Here is a 22,674-nt window from a genome sequence, read left to right on the forward strand (position 1 = left end):
AGTAAAACTGGGCTTTGGTCAATAATCACAAAATAAGTAAATAAATAAATAAATAAATAAATAAATAAATAAATAAATAAATAAATAAATAAATAAATAAAAACAACGGAGGGCCGGAGCAATAGCACGATGAATAGGGAGTTTGTTGCACACAGCCAACATGGGATCAATCTCTATGGTCCCCTGAACCTTCTAGGAATAATTTTTGAGTGCAGAGCCAGAAATAATCCCTGAGTGCCACCAGGTGTACCTCAAAAGACAAAAATAATAATAACAACTGAAAGACTATTGAACTTACAATCATAAGAACTGTCCTGGCTCTGATACAGAATCCTGAAGAAGTTACCTCTCTGGGCCTCAGCTGCTCTATCTGGAAAAAAAGGAACAAACACACACTCCTTTCAGCACTCTGCTCATCTGGCCCCAAATCTACCCCTGCCTTCAAAAAAATTTTTTTTCACTACTTCAAAATTCTTCTTCCCCGTTTTCTAGTTTCTTTCAGTGTTGATACTTAATATTTAATAAAGTTAGACTGTTCAACAGGGCAATCGTTTTTATGTTCTGCCAACAATATAAAAGTATTATTGTTTATGCTTGTCAAACAATATAAAAGTATTACATCTTATGCTTGACAAACAATTGGCAAATATATCAACTTCGCTCTATATAACTTTATTAGAAAGACTACCACAAAGTCCTAGCCCAACAATGAAACAGTTTTACTGATAGAACAAAATTTGGCATCCACCACAAGTTGAAAAAAGATGTTATATGTATTTAAATAAGGGTTTATTTAAAGGCCCTCCAAAGATCAAAGAAAAGGCTGGTTTTGGTTTTCTTTTGGGGCCCATTCAGTGGTGCTCAAGGCCACTCCTGGCTCAGTGCTCAGATGGTTACTCCTAGCCATGCTTAGAATGCTATGCCAGACCCAGACTTCCCCTATGCAAAGCATGTACTCTAGCCCATTGCGTTATTTCTCCAGTTCAGAAAATAGCACATTCTAGATAGCAAAAAAAAAAAAAATCCTCTACAAAAATAGTCACTATCATATACTAAATCGTCCTACACTTGATCAAACTTAATAGCTCCAGGTGTGTGGAAAGGAGAAACTAGAATAAGGCTTCACACTGGTCTTGAGCAGGACCAGATCATAAGTTCACGCTCCCATAAAGAGAGCTAAGCAGAGAAGTAAAATGCTAAATCTATTTTAGATAGCAAGACATTTAGGTGAACACAAAGGAAAAAAATATGACACTGCAGCATTGACCTAGGTGCACAGTGATAAGAATCTTGGCTAGGGCAGTAACAGTTTAACAACAATGAAAGATGTTCTGGTGGAAAACCACTAAATCATGGTGTTTGATCAACCAGGGAAGGGCAGAGGTAAAAAGACAACAAGAATGGCTATTTATTTACTAGCAGAGTGATCGAGGAGAGGAAGAAAAAAAAATATAACTGGGGCCAAAGAGGAACTGAGATCATCTGGTCTCAAAGAAATCACTTCCGAGAAAATATGTTCATAAAAGAGCCCCAGAGAACAGAATGAAAATGAAAGAGTCCATGGGATGAGCAAAAATACAGCCCTGCTTGGCCTAAATTAGTAAATCAGCAATGGCGGTATGGACAGAATCCCTGTCTCAACAGCCCATTCAATCTCCAACCCTGCAGGTGAGTTTTTTAGTCTAAAATGAGGGGCAAAGCCCTCAGCACATAGGTCACCTGGCATCCCTGATTTAGTGATTTGATGGTTTCTTGATATTCCTTGGGGGCTTCCTCTCACCTCACCCTAATACCCTCATTCCCTGGAGATACTGTCGGGGGTGCAGTTTCCATCTTTCCTTAAGGTGAAACGCGCAAGATTAGAGACAGGTGGGATCCAGACACTGTCTCCTTCTGGAAAAGACATTGCTCTCAAGTTCACCATCAACGAGTAAGCTCCTGCCTCAATGATCATGAACTGACTGCAGGGCACCACTCAGAACCGGGGATGTATGGACAAAATAACAAGACCCAGGACCAACTCCTGAGCCCCTCAACTAGAGGAGTAGCCTGAGTACCATTGAGTATAAACCTCCCCCCTCATCAAAATGCTAAGACATCTGGATTCTGTGGTATTGGGGAGAGGGGCTGAGGCAGAAGAAATGGGACAAGAGGTATGATGGGGGTGACTGAGGCAGAATGAGACAGCCCAGACTGTCTGGAGAATACACAAGGGAGGAAGGAGCTCCAACCCACTGAAGATAGTCCCAACTTAGAGCCAGGGCTTAGCAGAGCTCTCGTCCCCTTCCAGGCCCATAGCTCACCAAATACCAAAATAAAAAGGCCAGCCCCCACCATCAATTCAGAATTGAAGGCACAATCCCCCCCAGAGCCGAGTAAGTTTCCCACATAGTTCATCTTCTCCCTCTGCTCCCCAAAACAACTTCTCTGCCCTAGGTGTTAACACTAACAATGCTCCCTAACAAACCAGAGTGCGAAGCTCAGTTCTGCTTTCCAAGAAATCCAAACTGTAAGACCAAGTGTTGCTGAATTTTTTTCAAATGCAAGTGTTATAATTACATTGCTCTATTTTTGTATGCTTGAAAATGTCTCTGGTTTGCAACAGTTATTTGGAAAGAACTTCAATGACCTTCAGTCGGGGATTATTTAAATAAATTATGATATGCAGCAGAAGATAGAAAATCATATCTAAATATGGAGAGGGAAAAGAGAGGAACAATAAAGTGTGGAACATATCCTGTTGGGTTTTTGGGGGGGGGGCGTAATATACCTCCACACATCTATAAAGGCCAGCACACACACAAAAAATACATTTTCAATAATTCTGTAGGCTGTAGGTAAGGCATTACTGGTGAAGCACATGGCTCTAAGGCATGAAGCCTGGGATTCAATCCCTGGCACCACCAAGGAACAAACAAATCAAAAATATATTAATGATCCCAGACACTCACCATTATCACCCCAACAAAAGAAAAGTAACAGTGCTTTGCCTACAGGAGTTTTGAGTTTGATCCTGGCCACCAGGTCCCCAGAGTATTACCAGGAGCATTCCCTGAGCACTGAGCTAGTAACAGCCCCTAGGCATTGCTGGATGTGGCTCCAACACAAATAAGCAAACCAGCAGGTAAATTTTCTCAATAAAGAGTGAAAGTAGAAGTTGGAGACCCACAAAGTAAGAAACACAGTTCTCAAATCAAGCCTTTGATCTTTGGGCTTTCCTCCCACCTTAGTAACTGCACACTATCACAAGATACTGTTTAATATATAGTGAAATAAATAAAATGATCCTTTTGTGTAAAAAATATACATCTTCAGTGGGTAGGGCCTTTGCCTTGCACACAGCGAACCTGGATTCAATCTCCAGATCTCATATGGTCCCCCAAGCCTGCCAGGAGTGATTCCTGAGTGCAGAGCCAGGAGTAACCCCTGAGCGATGCCGGGTTATGCCCCTTCTCCTCCAAAAAAAAAGTCCATTTTCATAAGAGAAAATAAAAGCTGAAGATAGGCTTTTAATTGAGAGCTCAATGGGTGGAGCACATGGTTAGCCTTAAACTCTTGCCTAAGAGCCTGGGTTCCACTGAGAGAACCACAGGGTTCCCAGCACTACAAAGGGTGACCCATGAACTAGCAGAAATAGTCTGTGGCCTGAGATAAGATAAATATTCAAAATGCAAAACCAATAAACTCAGGGCCAGGGATTTAGCTCAGTGACAGGGCACTAGGCGTGACATTTGTTAGGTCCTGGGATCTATTCCCCACCACTGTAAAAAATACATGTAAAAAATTAAAACCTGGGACCCAGAGAGATAGCACAACTAACACACACAGCCAACCCAGACGAAACAAAGTTCAATTTCTGGCATCCCATATAGCCCACAGAGCCTGCAAGGAGTAATTTCTGAACATCAGGAGTAACCCTGATTTCTGAACTGCCAGGAGTGATTTCTGAACTCAGAAGTAACCCCTGAGTGCCATTGGGTGTGGCCCAAAAACCAAACAAACAAAAAAAATTTAAAACATGGGGGCTGAAGAGATAGCACAGTAGTAGGGCATTTGCCTTACATGAGGCCGACTTGTGTACATTCCCGGGTATCTATATGGTCCCCGAGCTTGCCAGGAGTGATTTCTGAGAGAAGAGCCAGGAGTAACCCCTGAGCACTGCCAGGTGTGGTCCCCTCAAAAAATTAAAACCAGCAAACTCTTCTAAGTGGAGGTTCTTAAGAAATGAAGAATGGGGGCTGGAGAGATAGCATAAAAGTAAAGCATTTGCCATTCATGCAGAAGGTCAATGGCTCAAATCCCGGCATCCCATATGGTTCCCCGAGCCTGCCAGGAGCAATTTCTGAGCATAGAGCCAGGTGTAATCCCTGAGCACTGCCGGGTGTGACCCAAAAATAAAAAAAGAAATGAAGAATGTTTCTCTTATCTCATCCTTTCCCAAAACAATCTATCACTAACTTAAAGGACCAGCCCACAAGGGTCATTACTAACCACCCACACCCACTAGCCTGCATCTGGATCTTTCCAAGTCAGACTCCTGGTTCTTCTCAGTGTCAAGCTATTTCCTGTCTGAGGTAGGAGAGCTGGTTCCCTAGGACATGAGATCCTCATCTCCCAATCTGTCTGCTTGTTGCTGGATAATGTCTTTCTCTTAGAAGCATGTCCCTGTGGGATCTGGCACTCTCCAACTCTTACCAGGCAACAAGATATTCCTTTGTGGAAAGCGATATGGAGATTTCTCCAAAAGCTGGAAGTTGAGCTCCCATACGATCCAGCTATACCACTCCAAAGGATATATCCTAGGAACACAAAAATACAATACAAAAATCCCTTTCTCACACCTATATTCATTGCAGAGTTGTTTACAATAGCCAGACTCTGGAAACAGCCTAGATGTCCCTCAATAGATGAATGGTTAAAAAAAATTATGGTACATATACACAATGGAATATTATGCAGTCATCAGAAGAGATGAAGTCATGAAATTTTCCTATACATGGATATATATGGAATCTATTATGCTGAGTGAAATAAGTCAGAGGGAGAGAGATAAACACAGAATGGTCTCACTCATCTATGGGTTTTGAGAAAAATGAAAAACATTTGTGTAATGATTCTCAGAGACAAAATAGAGGAGGAGTGGAGGGTCCAGCTCCTGACGTGAAGCTTACCACAGGGATAGTTTAGTGCAGTCACAGAAATAATTACACTGAGAACTATCATAACAAAATGTGACTGAATGAGGGAAGTAGAAAGCCTGTCTAGAGTACAGGTCGGTGTGGGGTGGGGAGGAAGGACACTTGGGACATTGGTCATGGGAATGTTGCACTGGTGAAGGATTTTAGATATATATATATATATTATATATACATATATGTATATATATAATATATATATATCAAAAAAAGAAAAGAAAAGGCCTCCTAATTCTTACCACAGGCTGTGTTCTTTACACTGACTGTATAGAAAAAGGAGGTACAATAAATGCACCCCATATACAGCTCAACCCAGGCCCTTTGCCTGGTCTGTACTGTGAATTGGGGGACAAAAAAAAAGATATTCATGGTTACACACACAACATGGACTTTCAGAAAATGTTGGAACTTTAACAAAATGTTCTCTTTTGTGCTGGAGAAGGGATAAGGCATTTGCTTGCTGCCAAATAGGCCTGGTTCAATCCCAACCACCATATTTGGTGCCCAAACATTGTCAGGAGTCACCCCTGAGCACAGAGCCAGGAATAGCATGTGAGCTATTAGATGTGGTCCAAAATTTTCCCCTCAAAAGTTGGGGGAATTGAAATGGGGCCACTCTTAGTAGTGCTCAGGGATCACTCCTGGTGGGCTCAGGGAACTATATGAAGTACCAGGCACCAGACCTGAGTCAGCAATACACAAAGCAAGAGCCCTACCCACTTATACTTTCTCTTTGCCCCCTCCCCCAATATTATTTTAAGAATTTCTCTTTAGTTTTTAATCTTTTCTAATGCCAACTCCTCTGTACTGCAAGTACTCTGTCCCAAAACCATGATTCACTATTACAACCTTGTTTTCACTACATTTTCTACACTTCTACACTCATCAATTTTCTGTGTAGCTGTTTAGAATTTCATCTGTTCCACTCAAATCTGTGAACCCCAAAGGTAAAACCAGCTCATCTATACGAATCTCCCACCTCTGTAATTTAATCAACCCACTGTCCTCCAGAGATTCAAGGTGGTTTACCAGCACCTAGAATAGCTATTGACTTTCACAGATGGTCAATATGCACTTTCTGAGTGAATCAACAGAACACAACACAACTAGCATTTATTAAGCTCTCCTGGGTCCCAAGTCAGGTGTGGAAGAAAGAGCTCATCTTTTCTGCTCTGTCTGGACTCTGAAGGATCTCACTCCCTTAATTATTCTCTCACTGTCTACCATTTTAAGTTATTTCTATGAAATTAGCCTTTTCTTTCAATCACATTTGCACCTCATAGCTTTTTCCACTCTCCAACCTCAAGTCCTTTATTTTTTTTAATTGGTTTTGGGGCCACACCCGTAAGTGCTCAGAGGAAATGACTCCTGCCTCTGCACTGAGGAATTATTCCCTGGCAGTGATAGGGGACCATATGGAGTGCTGGGAAAGGATTCCCAAGTTGACCACATGCAAGGCAAACACCCTACCCTCTGTGCTATTTGCTCTGGCCCCAAGTCCTTAACTTCTTTACTCCCCATTTTTTCGATAACAGGTCTTAAAATTTACTTTCAAGCCTCAAAGAGACCCCTTAGAAAGGACACTACAACCAAGGATGAGAGCCCTGGTCATCACAAGAGATAAAGGAGTGGTCAACGTGATAGCGCAGCAGTAGGGCATTTGCCTTGCATGCAGAAGGACGGTGGTGGAATCCCGGCATCCCATATGGTCCCTCCAGCCTGCCAAGAGCGATTTCTGAGCACAGAGCCATAAGTAACCAGGTGTGACCCACCCCAAATTATTTTTAGGGGCCAAAGAGATAGCACAGCAGTAGGGTGTTTGCCTTGCACGCAGCCAATCCAGTATGGGTGGTGGTTCGAATCCGGCATCCATATGGTAGGTACCCCATGCGAGCCAGGGGTGATTTTTGAGCATAGCCCCTCAGCACCAGCAGGTGTGACCCAAAAACCAGAAAAAAAAATATTTTTAATAAAACTGTCCATATAGTGGCATTGTAACACAGCAGCAGCCTGGTTTCCCTGGCCATCTCAAAGAGCTAGAATACAGGTAAGAGTGAAAGGGTAAGAAAACCTGGTCCCCAATCAAGGTATCTTCCCAGGCTGCTTCTCTGACTCCCAAAAGCCAAAACAAGATGTATTTCCTCCTCAGAACAGAGGCCTCTCAGCAGTCAACAGTACTGCCATCTGTGTATGCCTGACTCCCCCAGGCACTGCATCCTACTCCCTAGCTCCCCCACCACCACCACTCACTTGAGAAAAAACAAACTCGTCTTCTCTCCCATGAGGCCGGGCTCCCGCCTACCTACCCACACACAGAATCACCCATCACTGGCTGCAGTTGCCTTTTTTTTTTTTTTAATTGGCTTTCACCTGAAGAGTCAATGTCTCAAAATTTGATTGCATCCTTTAGTCAAAAGAATGATTTCAAAGACACGGTGTGATGTGATGCAGGAACTGGCCTGGGTCAAGGATCAGTGTGTGTGCTTTTGCCTCCAATACATGCAAGGCCTGGGAGGACGCTGAAGCAAAGACTGTTTATCCTACTGCAGTGAGGGAGCTGGGCCCAAACTCCCACTGAGCTGCTTCTTACCAACAAAGGGTTTCTGGAATTAAAAGGAGGCAAGGAAGACCCAACACTGAGTTCACTGAAATCTGCTCTGGCTAACTTGCTTTGTCCATGGAAGCTCCCAGGTTCCATGTCTACAAGACATGTGGACAAGCAAGCAATAGGAGGCCCCGAGCACAGGAATCTGGGGTTCTAAGAACAGGAGAGCTGGCTAGTCCAGAATAAACCCGATCCTTTAATGATTCATCGATTTTGAGGCATATGAGTCATCCTTTACATTTCTTCGGCTGCTGTTGTTAACCTATCTGCCTCTCCAGCTTATGCTCTATTCACTCCATCAACCAGGCTTAATTTCAAGAGTTAACAATTGAATTAACACACTCCTTCCTCATTTAGCAGATCCAACGGTGTATTTCTTTATTTCTCATCCATCTATCCCACCTCACATGTCTATGAAGGTGATGATTTATGTTACTTTTTTTTTTTTCCTGGTTTTTGGGTCACACCCGGCAGCACTCTGGGGTTACTCCTGGCTCTACGCTCAGAAATTGTTCCTGGCAGGCTCGGGGGACCACATGGGATGCCGGGATTCGAACCACCGTCCTTCTGCATGCAAGGCAAATGGCTACCTCCATGCTATCTCTCCGGCCCTATGTTACTTTTTTGTTTGTTTATTTGGGGGCCACATCTAGCAGTGCTCCAGGATTACTTCTAGCTCTGAACATAGAAATTACTCCGGGCAAAGAATTACTTCCTGCCACAAACTAGGTAGCCAAATATTTGTCGAATCAATAGGAAAAGTAATCAATGACCAAGTTTGTCTGTGCTGGGTTTAAGAAATGGTTATATATACATGACAGTATAGCTGTATAGGACGACTGCACACAGCCAACTCTGGCTCAAGCCCTGACACTGCATATGATCCCCCTGAACACTGCCAAGTATGATCCTGGCACAGAACCAGGAGTAAGCCCATGGAAGAGCCAGGAGTAAGCCCTGAGCATTGCTATGTGTGGCCCCAAAGCCAATAAATAAATAAATAAGGTCATAGTCATCAACAAATTAGAATACAACTTTAGTTAACATGCCTTGAAATTCATAGACAAGTTGCTTATCATGTATCTTTTCCTATAATCATGTCAACAATTAGCACAAGGCTCCTTACCCTAGTTCCTATTAACATATTAACTGTTTCTCCTCAGCTGCATGTCTTGTTAAATTCCAACCTCATTCATCCTATCTATGACACACAGCAAGTCATGCCTTCTTACATGCATAGCAAATTAACTGATAAGACTTTTAATGCCTTGAGACTACACTCTCTAAGGCCTATTAATGGATTACAAAACCATTTCTAAAATTAAAGTGATATTCGATGAGTCTGATATTCTCAGTCCCACTGATGCTTTTTATTGTTTGTCTATATTTGAAATATTTAGGAACAAAGAAGTTCCCCTCTGGAGCTATAGCACAGCAGGAAAGATGCTTGCCTTGCACATAGCCAACCTGGGTTTGATCCCCGACTTTCCATATGATCCCAACAAGTCAACCAAGAGTGATACCTGAGTACAGAGCAGAAGTAACGGCGGAATACTGCTGAGTGTGGCCCCAAAACACAAAAACAAAACAAAACAAAAAAAGTGGGGGCCGGAGAGATAGCATGGAGGTAAGGCGTTTGCCTTTCATACAAAAGGTCATCAGTTCAAATCCTGGCATCCCATAGGGTCTCCCGAACCTGCCAGGAGCGATTTCTGAGCATGAAGCCAGGAGTAATCCCTGAGCGCTGCTGGGTGTGACCCAAAACCAAAAATAAAAAAGTGCCCCTTAGGAAGACAGCCTATAAAAAATATAAACGTGAAAACGGCAGGTCACTGGCCACTTCATCAAACTGTTATCATTGACATACATTAAACTACCAACTTTCTTCTTTTTTCTTTTTTTACATACCCTTGATCTGCCCTCAGGAAATATTCCTGACAGTGCTCAGGGGACCTTATGAGGTGTCTGGATCAAAACCAGATCTCTGCATGTAAAGCACACCCCTACCTGCTGTACTACTGCTCCAGCCTGAACTACCAATTCTGAGAGAATTATCTATGTGCAAAAATATCTCCAGTGAGTCTGAAGGGTCATACATTTCAACTGCTAAACGGAACAGGAGACAGTGTTACTTATTACTTATTCTGAAGAACTACAGAATAGTCAGCACTTCAGAAATCCTCTCAGCTCCATCTAATATTTTATTGTTACATTATGACTTCAACTTACCAAGCAACTATAAGTCTCAATCTCTCTCTCTCTCTCTCTCTCTCTCTCTCTCTCTCTCTCTCTCTCTCTCTCTCTCTCTCTCTCTCTCTCTCTCTTTCTCTCTCTCTCCTCTTTCTCTCCTTTCCCTCTCTCTCTCAGGCAAGGCTCTCTCAGGAGGAACTAATTAAATATATAATAGTTTATGAGTATAAATATATGCATTATCACATGAAGTAAAGATTCCATGCACACAGGGACTTTCTGGATGTGGACATGATGTGGGTTTCTCCTTTCCTTTATTGTATTCTCTCAACTAAGGAGCTTATAAGTATCAATCAGATGTAGAAAGGGGCCGGAGAGAAAACACAGCAGTAGGGGTTTGCTTTGCACACAGCCGACCTGGGACGAACTTGGGTTTGATTCCCGGCATCCCATATGGTTTCCCAAGCCTCCCAGGGACGATTTCTGAGTGCAGAGCCAGGAGTAATCCCTGAGCACCACCAGGTATGGCCCCAAAACCAAAAATAAGCAAATAAACAAACAAAAAAAAATCAGATGCAGATAAACATGCATGAACCAAGTTCAAACCTTAAATCAAGATTTCATTCATAGTATCTACAAACAGGGATATAAAATAATCTCTCATAACTGTTATCCATCCTAACAAATAAATAAAACAAGTCCTAAATAAAACAAGTGTTAAAGAGACAGCAGGTAGGGCACTTGACTTACACACAACTAATCCAAGTTTGATCCCTGGCACCATTTATGGGTTCCCTGAGCATGGCTAGAGAGGTTCCCAAGCACTGCTGGGTATAAAATAGTCACTTTCCTATCCCCACACCCCAAACAAGTGCTACAGAGAAAGGTAATAAAACCAAGAATAAAGGCACTACCCCCTTCTGGTATTAATTCTACAAGCACTAAGATCACTTCCTATTCCTACCACAGACATTGATCTCTGTCTAGTAGAACATATAACAAAGGAAGACACAATCCTGTTCGTAGAGGAGTCTCTAAGAAGAGACCCTAAAAGCATTAATTCAAAGGGATACCAGGTCACACCTAGGTTTATTTCACTTCTTCACACAGCCAACACATGGAAACAACCCAAGTGTTCGATGACAGATCAGGAGAAAGATGTGGTCTCAAACACTGAACAAAAAACTCAACCACTGAGTCACTTATCTTCTGCTATACCATGAGTCCAAACAAAGAGGATCATGCTATCCCAGGTCTTCCTTCTTAGGACCCTTTTTGTCCCCAAAATTTTATTTTTATCTTGTTTTGTAGTTGTTGCTTGGTTTTTGTTTTGGGTCACACCTGGTGGCACTCAGGGGTTACTTCTGGATCTGCGCTCAGAAATCACTACTGGCAGGTTCAGAGGACCATATGGGATGCCAGGGATAGAACCTGCAAGGCAAATGCCCTCGTTGCTGTGCTCTGGCTCTGGCCCTGGCCCCAGTCCTAAAGAGTTTGCATCAACTCTAGATATATAAAACAGCTATACAAATCAAGTATTTACTAGTAATAAGTCATAAATCTATTTTTTTTGTTTTGTTTTTGGGTCACACCCGGCAGCACTCAGGGGTTACTCCTGTTCCACACTCAGAAATCACTCCTGGCAGGCTCAGGGGACCATATGGGATGCCGGGATTCGAACCAATGACCTTCTGCATGAAAGGCAAATGCCTTAGCTCCATGCTATCTCTCCAGCCCCCATAAATCTATTTTTGAACACACTATTCACAGTGCCCATATTTAGTTGCATGGAACTACAGTTCCATGAAGTTTTCTTGAACTAAAGTCACATTTTAGTTCAAGAAGCTTAAATGCGGGGCCAGAGCGGTGGCACAAGTGGTAAGACATCTGCCTTGCTGGCGCTAACCTAGGATGGACTGAGGTTCAATCCCCCCTCGTCCCATATGGTCACCCAAGGCAGGAGCGATTTCTAAATGCATATAACCAGGAGTAACCCCTGAGTGTCACTGGGTGTGCCCCCTCCAAAAAAAGAAAAGAAAAGAAGTAGCTTGAATGCTATTCAAAATAAGCCAAGAGGAGAAAGACAGATGAAACCATATAGATAAATAAAGTAAGTGGGAATAGATAATGCACAGAAAGTTAAAGGATTCCCTCTCACAACAGAAATGAGGCTGCCAAATAGGAGAAATACAGGGGAATTGACAAAAAAGATATGATGAGCTGTGAGGGAACACTGGAGGGTACAGAGCAGGAACCTCTAGAACAACTCTGATAATCCCAAAATACCTCAATTTCAAAACCAATTAAGGCATAAACTATCTGGGGCTGAAGAGATAGTACAGAAGGTAGGGTGATTGTCTTATTATCAATAGACCTATGTTTGGTTTTTTTTTGGTTTGTTTTTTTTTTGGTTTTTGGGTCATCCCCATCGGTGCTCAGGGGTTACTCCTGGCTTTACTCTAAGAAATCACTCCTGGCAGGCTCGAGGGACCATATGGGATGCTGGGATTTGAACCGATGGCCTTCTGATGACAGTCAAATGCATTACCTCCATGCTATCTCTCTGGCCCCAATAGACCTGGTTTGATCCCTGGCTTCCCATATGGTCAGTCCCCCAAGCATTGCCAGAAGTGATTCCTGAGTACAGAGCCAAGAGTAAGCCCTGGACATCAACAAAATCACTCAAAAACAAAAACAAAACAAAATATATGCTATTTAGCACAGTGGTAGGGTATTTGCCTTGCATACAGCCAACCCAGTACAGACCCAGGTTCAATCTCCAGCATTCCAAATGTCCCCTGAGCCTGCCAGGAGCAATTTCTTTTCTTTTCTTTTCTTTTCTTTTTTTTTTTTTTTTTTTTTTTTTTTTTTTGTTTTAAGGCCACACCCAGTGAGCTTAAAGGTTACTCTTGGCTAGGCACTCAGAAATCGCTCCTGGCTTTGGGGACCATATGGGATGCCAGGGGATGGAACTGCGGTCCATCCTAGGCTAGCAAGGGGAAAGGTAGCTCCTTACCGCTTGCACCACTGCACCAGCCCCATGACATAGAAATCAGTAGCATTTATTTTTTCAGCAATAATCTTACTCCTGGTTCTGCACATAGGAATTACTCCTGGTAACCTTAGGGGACCATGTGGTATACCAAAGAACAAAGCCAGGTCAGCTGCGTAGGTCAATGCCCTACCCACTTTGCTATTGCTCCAACCCCCTCTTTTGCTTCTTGTAAATAAGCAAAGAAAAAATGAGCAAAGAAGGGAAGAGAAAATTACCAGACAGGTAGTATCATGAGCCATCTAGAAAAAGCAAATCAGGACCACAACAAGGCACTATACATCTATTAAGACAGTTCAAGAGAAAGAAAAAGTGATGGGCCGAGATGACAGCACAGCGGGGAGGACATTTGTCTTGCACGCAGTTGACCCAAGTTTGATCCCTGGCATCCCATATGGTCCCTTGAGCCTTCAAGTAGTAATTTCTGAGCACGGAGCCTGGAATAGCCCCGAAGCACTGCTGGGTGAGTCCCAAATCCCCCCAAAATAATAGTGCTGGGGTATGAGAGATAGGGTCAAGGTACTTGCCAGCATTGCAACAGACCTCAGTTTGACCTCCAATACCACATACAATTAAGGTACTTGCCCCAAATCTAAATGCAAAATTTTAAGTGATAATATTAAATGCAAGTAATACAATACATTACAAAGAAAGGGGCTGGAGAGATAGCATGGAGGTAGGGCATTTGCCTTGCATGCCAGAAGGACAGTGGTTCAAATCCTGGTGTTCCATATGGTCCCCCGTGCCTGCCAGGGGCGATTTCTGAGCGCAGAGCCAGGAATAACCCCTGAGCATTGCTGTGTGTGTGACCCCTGCCCCCTAAAAAAAGAATACAAAGGAGAACTCTCCTATGTTGTCAGTAAGAACATAAAATGGTACAGTCATACTAAAACAAAGTTTGGAACTTATTTCAAAAACATACTATTAGGGTCTGGAGTGATGGCACAAGTGGTAGAGCATTTGCATTGCACACACTAACCTAGGATAGACCGCTGGCTTCCCATATGGTCCCCCAAGTCAGGAGTGATTTCTGAGCACATAGCCAGGAGTAACCCGAGAGTCACTGGGTGTTGGCCCCACACCCCCCAAAAAAAAAGTATTTACAAAAAGAGTAGCTTTTCTGGCAACATTTAAAAACGGAAACTACCTTCACTGTTCAGGTGAATGGCTCAAGGAACCATTCACCAAAGAACTGAAAAGGCAACCCATTTGGAGGGATCCTAGCCCAGCTAGGAATCATCCCTGCACTAAGAGGCTAGGGGGTAAGCCCTGAGCAGGGCTGGCTGTGGCCCCAAAACAAACATAATTAACTAAAAGTTATATGGTATCCAATTTTCCCTAGATAGCATCTGAGCTGGCACACCCAGACATGTTCAAAAGGTCCAGAGATATGAGGTACTAGAGATGGAAATGGGGTCAGCACACACTTTACGCCCTAGATAGCATTCTTGTCATGATAAAATTATAAAGAATGAATATTGATTTGTGGTTAGCAGAAGGCAGAGGAAGTAGAGGAAGAGAGACAGATAGGACTAGAAGACCTTGATGAGCATGGAATTTACGGGATACGATTGCACTGGTGATTACAGGCAGCCACAGCTATACTATGGCCAAGAACTCCAGCTGGACGAGAGGTAACTACTGAGGACACATGAGCAGAGTAATACAAAAAGTTACTATATAAATTATTAATATAATATAAATATAAAATGTGGGGAAAACCAGATATTTCCCTGTTATATTTCTAACTTCCTATAAATGTGTGCAAGCTAAACAAAAACAAATACTGCTAGGATTATTGATGTAGGGAAAATACTACCAAGTGACATTATTAAAATTCCAAGGTAGTACAAAGCAAACACACAAACCAAAGGAACAAGACATAATGTTCAGACTTTAGATGAGAACTGAAAAGTGGCATTGTTGTCATACACATGTAAAATCGCTTTAATTCTCCTTTTCACCTTTTCTGAGTTACCATATTTTCCGACTGGGCGTATAAGACGACCCCCTAATTTTGCAGTTAAAACATAGGTTTAGGCCTATATTTGCTGTATCAGACAGAAGGTTCCTGTGCTGCAACTGTATGTACCACAGTGAGCCAATCACAACAAGCAAAGGTTCAAAGGTTATCCTGTAATAGACTTCCTCTCTGACTCTGGCCAATCTGAGGAGGCTTTTTACAGTGTAGATTCGGGTCCAAAATATTGTCTAATTTGCATGCATAAAAAGCCTGCTTGGATTGGCTGAGTTAGAGAGGCCGTCCAAGCAGCCTTGCAGTGCTTGGTCCCTTATCATAGGCACCTTTTCTGGCAATTCCCTGGTGGTGTCAGTTAATTTCCCCCACTAAATGAACCAAACAACACCCCATCCTCAGACCCTAGTACTGAACCACCAACACGGTTAGCTGGGTTTTGCCAGAAGTGGCCCCCAGATCTCCTGAGTACTGTTTGGGAGCCCCCAAGAAAGAGATTTGGAAACTCTGCAGCCTGATTTTTTTTCACTTTTTTTTTTTTTTTTTTTTTTTTTTGGTTTTTGGGCCACACCCAGCAGTGCTCAGGGGTTACTCCTGGCTGTCTGCTCAGAAATAGCTCCTGGCAGGCACGAGGGACCATATGGGACACCGGGATTCGAACTAACCACCTTTGGTCCTGGATCAGCTGCTTGCAAGGCAAACGCCGCTGTGCTATCTCTCTGGGTCCACATTTTTTTTTATCTTTATTTAAACACCGTGATTACAAATATGATTGTAGTTGTATGATTACAGTCATATAAAGAACACCCCCCTTCACCAGTGCAAGATTACCACCACCAATTTCCCAGATCTCCCTCCTCTCCACCCCATCCACACCTGTACTCAAGACATGCTTTCTATTTCCCTCATTCATTCACATTGTTATGATAGTTTTCAGTGTAGTTGTTGCTCTAACTGCACTCATCACTCTATGGGGTGAGCTTCATGTCATGAGCTGCACTTACATGGGTAAATGGGGGGAAATAATGGTTGGGACTGAGGCAGTAAATGATTAAAAATGAGCTTTGTAGGGCAGTATCAATGTCACAATACAAGATGGATATTATGCATATATAAACTATATGCATATAATACTATCAATATATATTGTACGCATGGGGGCACTAGCCCCCGCGTGGTTTTGGAAATGGAGACCAAGAAAAAAAATTTCTAGTGACTGTCCCAACATAAACCAGTGCTGCAACAGTCTACCCTCCTCCCAAAGCACATTCCCATTAGTGTAGGAAGAGGTATTGGGAAAGCCTGATGACCGGCGCCTAGGAAAGGCATGGAATTCAGGGGAGAAGGAGGGGGACAGCTGGGGGCCTGCCAAGCCTCCCAGCATTCCCCAGGTGAGGGAGAAGGCCTCCAGCATGGGGCCTCCCCAAACCCCATACCTAGCAAGAGCTGGCCTCCAGAATCAGAGAGGAAACCAGAAGCAAGATATCTGTCGGCCCTCCTCCCCATGCACCTACCCCCTGGAGTATGAAGGGAGGGGGGAAGCCTGAAGACCCCTAAGAGTCCACCTGAACCCACTTCTGGCCATCTGGGCCAGCACTCAGGAGGACCCAGAGTCCAGGGGAGAAAGAGGGGGATGGCTGGGGGCCTGCCAAGCCTCCCAGCACTCCCCAAGCTAGGGAGAAGGCCTCCGGCATGGGGTTTCCCCAAACCCCATACCTGGCAAGAGCTGGCCTCCAGAATCAGAAGAAACCGGAAGCCAGATATCTGCCCGCCCTCCTCCCCATGTACCTCCCCCCTGGAGTATGGAGGGAGGGGGGAAGTCTGAGGACCACTAAGAGTCCACCTGAACCCACTTCTGGCCATCTGGGCCAGCACCCAGGGAGGGTGTTTAGTGGCATATTGAAACATTTTTCAGGATATACTCGGCGTATAAGAGGACCCCTGATTTTCGGTTGACTTTTTTTTTGTTTCAAAAGGCATCTTATACGCCAGAAAATACGGTAATTAGCACAAGTACCCTAAACTATATCAACCCTGACCCTAAGGTGACTTATGTTAAACTCTAGCTAATAAAAGTGGCAGGGAAAAGCAGCAGAGAACTAGAAGCTTGGCTGGTTCAGTAAGATCCAAGAAACTGTTCAATCCCCTGGCCAAAAATGCACTTTCTCCAGTGACTCTGTCTGATTTCTTGTGCGAAACTGCAAGCTGAGACCCCACAGAATTACCCTCACATGGCACCACTTCAGAAGGGGACAGGAGAGAGTAGCAAAAGAAAATCTGATGAGTTTACAAGAAGCTAGAACCAAACTCTACCTCGTGACTCCAAATGATCAAAGACATAAATGTAGAGGACAACTTTGAAACTAGCAGTAAATAAAATAGGAAAGAAAGCAATTGTGTGGTGGGGCCGGAGAGATAGCATGGAGGTAAGGCGTTTGCCTTTCATGCAGGAGGTCATCGGTTCGAATCCCGGCGTCCCATATGGTCCCCCGTGCCTGCCAGGAGCAATTTCTGAGCGTGGAGCCAGGAATAACCCCTGAGCATTGCCAGGTGTGACCCAAAAACCACCAAAAAAAAAATAATAATAATAATAATAGAAAGCAATTGTGTGGTGCAAAGATGGAAAACGACTTCTTTTCTTTGTTTGTTTGTTTTTGGCCACACCGGTGACTCTTAGTGGTTACTCATGGCTATGCGTTCAGAAATCCCTCATGGCTTGGGGAACCACATGGGACGCTGGGGGATCAAACTGCGGTCCGTCCTAGGTTAGTACGTGCAAGGCAAACGCCCTACCGCTTGTACCACTGTTCCAGCCCCAGAAATGACTTCTTGAACAAAACTCCCAAAACACAAACCCTAAGAATGAACCAAACCTACTTAATCTGATCACACTTGAAGATTTCTGTTTACAAAAGGTCACCATAGAAAAAAGGCTATAGGGGCCGGGCGGTGGCGCTAAAGGTAAGGTGCCTGCCTTGCCTGCACTAGCCTTGGACGGACCGCGGTTCGATCCCCCGGTGTCCCATATGGTCCCCCAAGCCAGGAGCAACTTCTGAGCACATAGCCAGGAGGAACCCCTGAGCGTTACCGGGTGTGGCCCAAAAATCAAAAAACAAAAAAACAATAAAACAAAAAAAGAAAAAAGGCTATAGGCAGGGACTGGAGAGATAGAACAGAAGTTAAGGCACTTGCCTCATATGCAGCTAACCCTGATTTCAGTCCTAGCACTGCATATAGTCCTCTAAGCACCATCAGGGATGTTTTCTAAGTAGAGCGAGAGTCAGCCCTGAGTATCACTGGATGTGACTGGATTTCCCAAAAAATATGGGGGAAAAAATGGGAAAAGAAGGGCAGTGAAGAAAAGAGAAGGGAAGGAAAGGGAAGGGAAGGAGCTTGAGACAAATAACAAGATCAAATATGTCTGTAATTTTTAGAAGAGACATATACAGGAAATACAGGGAATTTCTGCGAAACAAGAAAATGAGTGAACACTCAGAAAGTGAGACCTACATAAAGGGATGAACAGGCAATCTTACAAGAGGAAAATTTTTGAAAAGATAAAACATAAATGATAGCAGTAGCTCATTTTTGTTTGTTTGTTTGTTTGTTTGTTTTTGGGCCACACCCGGTGTTGCTCAGGGGTTACTCCTGGCTGTCTGCTCAGAAATAGCTCCTGGCAGGCACGGGGGACCATATGGGACACCGGGATTCGAACCAACCACCTTAGGTCCTGGATCGGCTGCTTGCAAGGCAAACGCTGCTGTGCTCTCTGGCCCCGCAGTAGCTCATTTTAATGAGAATTTTCCTGGAATATAACTGGAAAACTTTGAGCACTGAAACACTTAGCATTGATGGGAATATAGGACAGAGATACTTTCATGACATGCCCTGGTACCACTGCAGATTGCTCTGATAAGGAAATCTCATCTCTGGCAAAACAAAGCAACACAGGGACCAGGAAGAGTGCTGAAAGGCTGAATAAGATGGGAGGCTCAGTTTCACTCCCTTACACGCCTAGTCTCCCAGCACCACCAGGAGCAACCTCAGAGCACTGTGTAGGATTAAAAAAAAAGAAGAAAAGCAAGGCAGAGGTCTAAAAGTACTGTTTATCACAGTTTGGCTTACAGTGTTTGAAAAATATGGGTTGGGTTATCTGAGTACCTGTAAATCAAAGAGTAACAGGTTGATTAACTACAGTAGAAGTACATTCTGAGAGAGTATACAGCACTTAAAAGTAACACAAACAGGGGCCGGGCGGTGGCGCTAAAGGTAGGGTGCGCCTGCCTTGCCTGCCCTAGCCTTGGACGGACTGTGGTTCGATCCCCCGGTGTCCCATATGGTCCCCCAAGCCAGGAGCAACTTCTGAGCGCATAGCCAGGAGTAACCCCTGAGCGTTACCGGGCATGGCCCAAAAACCAAAAAAAAATAAAATAAAATAAGTAACACAAACAGATTTTTAAAACAAAATGGAGACTGGAGAAATAGTACAGTGGGTAGGGTGCTTTCACGTGGCAGACCCAGGTTCAAACCTCAACATTGCAAATGGTGATCCCTGAACACAGAGCTAAGAGTAAGCCCTGTAACCAGATGTGGCCCCAAAAATATAAACAAAAAAAGAGAGTGAGAAGTGACCATGTGTATATGTCATAAAACATATAAAATACTATTCTTGGTATGATAGCTCTCTACCTACCTATGATAGTACTTGGTATGATACCACTGTTCCAACTTCTTTTTGGGGTGTAGGGGTTTGGGGCCACACCAGGCAGTGCTCAGGAATCACTGCTGGTGGGTTCAGGGGACCATATGGGATGCTGGGGATTGAACCAGTATTTGCCACATGCAAGGAGCACCTACCCACTGTATTATCTCTAGCCCTAAAGCCCAGTTGTTAAACTGTGGGATATGGGGGGAAGGGTCTCAAAACTTTTTAAAAATTATTTTCAAATGGCCGTAGGGAAGCACAGCGGTAGGACATTTGCCTTGCATATGGCCAACCCAAGGGACCCGGGTTTGATGCCCGGCATTCCATATGGTTCCCAGAGCCTGCCAAGAGCAATTTCTGAGCACAGAGCAAAGAGTAACCCCTGAGCACCTGTGCCCCCCCCCAAAAAAGTTTTTTATTTTCAAAATAAATGTCTCTATGATTTATTATCAGTAAATGTCTGAGTTGTATATCTATTTTTATACCTGTGCTCCCATAAAAATTTCTCCAAAGAAAAATAAGTGGAAGACATTTGAGAAGGTCAAATTTAAAGTTGATAGTTGATAGTATCCTTCCTTTCCCCTCCCTATCTTTAGATAACTGTAATTCTATTGTCAGTGTCTAAATATTTTGTTTTGGCTTAGACTGGGGAAAGGGCTTTTTTTTTTTTTTTTACTTTGCTTTGGGGTTGCACCCAACTGTGCTCAGGCCTCACTCCTGACAAGCTCAGGGATCAAATTCAGAGAGATCATGAACAAGGAAAGCCCCTTTCCCACTGTACTATCTCTCCAGCCCCCTAGCATTTGGTTTTATTGTGTGTTGTGCTGGGGGTGGACAGAATCTCACACAGAGGCATGGGAGCTGCCACAGAGGGGCCTTCATACTGTTACCAATTCTGTCTGCAGCCAGAGCTTTGATCTCCTCCACCAGGCACAGTCTTCTATCCAGGAGGCCAGGTTTGGGCTGATACCACATGGTGTCTTCAAAACTGCAGGAGTGGGGCCGGGCGGTGGCGCTAAAGGTAAGATGCCTGCCTTCCCTGCGCTAGCCTTGACGGACCGCGGTTCGATCCCCCGGTGTCCCATATGGTCCCCCAAGCCAGGAGCAACTTCTGAGCGCATAGCCAGGAGTAACCCCTGAGCATTACCAGGTGTGGCCCCCCCCCCAAAAAAAAAAAAAAACTGCAGGAGTGACCCACCATCACAAAGCCTGAAGGAGCCCGTAAGCTCCTAATATATATACAAATTTTCAAAATCACAACCAATTTCTCAGGGCCAGTGAGAGAGAGAGAGAGAGAGTACAGTTAGTACAGGCAAACTAAGCTTGCCTTGCACACAGCCAAACTAGGTTCAATCCTTGGCACCCCATATAATACTCTGAGCCCTGCAGCTGTGATTCTTAAATGCAAAGTCAGGAGTAACCCCTGAAAACACACACAAACACACATACACACACAACCAATTTTTATACAGCAGCTATTTTTGCCCTTTTGTCTATAAACTCCTTAAACCAACATGTGAAAAGTCATAGCTTATCTTTTTTTTCTCTCCTCCCCCGCTTGGGGCACATATTACAGTGAAAGGAAGCTTTCCTCCAAAACTTACAACCTAAACTCTAAATTTCTAAAATCTGCACGATCAAAAAAACAGCCTGTCTGGACACAAGTGAAAGCAGCCATAGTTTCAAACAGCAACAAACAAATTCTGCCCAGGATAGATTGGAGACACAGTGGAAACGCCTGAGGCCGGTGTAGAATCCGAGACAGCACTGTGATGGCCCCAAGCATCAAGCTTTAGAATTCGGGGAGCCCCCCCCACCTTGCTTTGGGAAGTGAGCTAGAGTCGGACACCCCACACACACCCCCACTTCTGAGTCAAAGAAAGGCGTGAGAAGTGAAAGGTGACATCCAATGACAGGGGCCGAGATAAAACTGTACGGTTGGCAAAGGGGTCAAAGAGAAAAGGAGCAAGAAGAACTCACGTGTCTCCCCTCCAAAGAAGCAGACAGCGATGTCAACAGCCACCCACCCTCAACCCATTCAGACTGTCTTGTCACCTGGGTGCAAGGCGGAGCCATCTCGAGATCAAGGCCGGAGTCAAGCCCAAATGTCAGCCACCTAGGCAGGGAGTCCCCAGAGACCCCCCCAAGGCAGGACCCAAGCTCCTGGCTGCGGGCCTGAACCAGCAGGTGTACCCCTTTACAAAAGCAGCAAACACCCAGCCCAGCGCGCCCTTGACATCTGGGCCTAGCAGTCCAGGAATGTGCTGTGACCTTTGACCTCCCACCCTTGACCCCGACCTCTGACTCCCCTCGCGGCATTTCCCCGGGGGAGAAGCTCCACAGCCCTGACCTGCCTGTCTGTCACAGCTCCATGTCCTGCGGCGAACTTGCCTGTCAGCTCACCCCGGGGGGTGCCCGGCCTTGAGGAGGACCAGGCGAAGTCAGATTCGGGGGGTCGGGGGATGTATTGGGGTGGGCGGCTCCGAGTCCGACCTGCCAGCTCCCCTCCCCGGCTGCAAGGAGCCGCCGCCGCCGCCGCCGCTGCAGTAAATCAGCTGACACCTGCCTCAACTGTCGTGACTTTCGCGGCAACTGTCGCAAAAAAGGAGGGGGCGGGAAGCAGCTCATTTCCATACGCAGCGGGCTGCGTCACCATGGAGACCGGAAGGCGGAGCCAGGGCGACTGTGGGCAACGAGGCCGTGGCCGCCATCTTAGTTGTGGGAAGCATTTTTCTAACTTCCTGGCTCTCGAACTCGATGGAAGAATGTTGATGAAATGAATGGCCCAGCCTGCATGTCCCCCACCCCCACCCCCTGTGGCCAGGAGGTTGCAAGTTTGCTTTGCTGCCTACCTACACGACTGGATCCAGTTGCCTGGAAAACGTTAGATCTGAATTGGGTTGCTCAAATTGGGTTATGTTATTTTGGACCTCTGATCCCCTGAACCAGACA

At 44.6% G+C, this 22,674-nt stretch overlaps 1 protein-coding gene and 1 non-coding gene across 4 annotated transcripts in view; one reads left to right on the forward strand and one right to left on the reverse strand.

Annotated features, from left to right (window-relative positions):
- The window catches only part of WDR7 (WD repeat domain 7), a 383,220-nt gene extending 360,938 nt beyond the window's left edge, over positions 1-22,282 (reverse strand). For 2 of the 3 annotated variants that reach the window (XM_049782166.1, XM_049782164.1), the window contains exon 1: positions 22,073-22,282. The gene's annotated coding sequence lies outside the window, so the exon portion shown is untranslated. Of the gene's footprint in view, positions 1-298; positions 371-22,072 lie in introns of those variants that run through there. The other variant, XM_049782165.1, reaches the window with a different exon arrangement.
- LOC126021094 (small nucleolar RNA SNORA51) lies at positions 5,418-5,550 on the forward strand. Its single transcript, XR_007499706.1, has one exon. It is a non-coding gene; the product is annotated as a small nucleolar RNA SNORA51 (small nucleolar RNA).
- Positions 22,283-22,674: the final 392 nt, after the last annotated feature.

The sequence above is a fragment of the Suncus etruscus genome, chromosome 10, assembly GCF_024139225.1.
Source record: "Suncus etruscus isolate mSunEtr1 chromosome 10, mSunEtr1.pri.cur, whole genome shotgun sequence".
In the NCBI taxonomy this organism is placed as follows: domain Eukaryota; kingdom Metazoa; phylum Chordata; class Mammalia; order Eulipotyphla; family Soricidae; genus Suncus; species Suncus etruscus.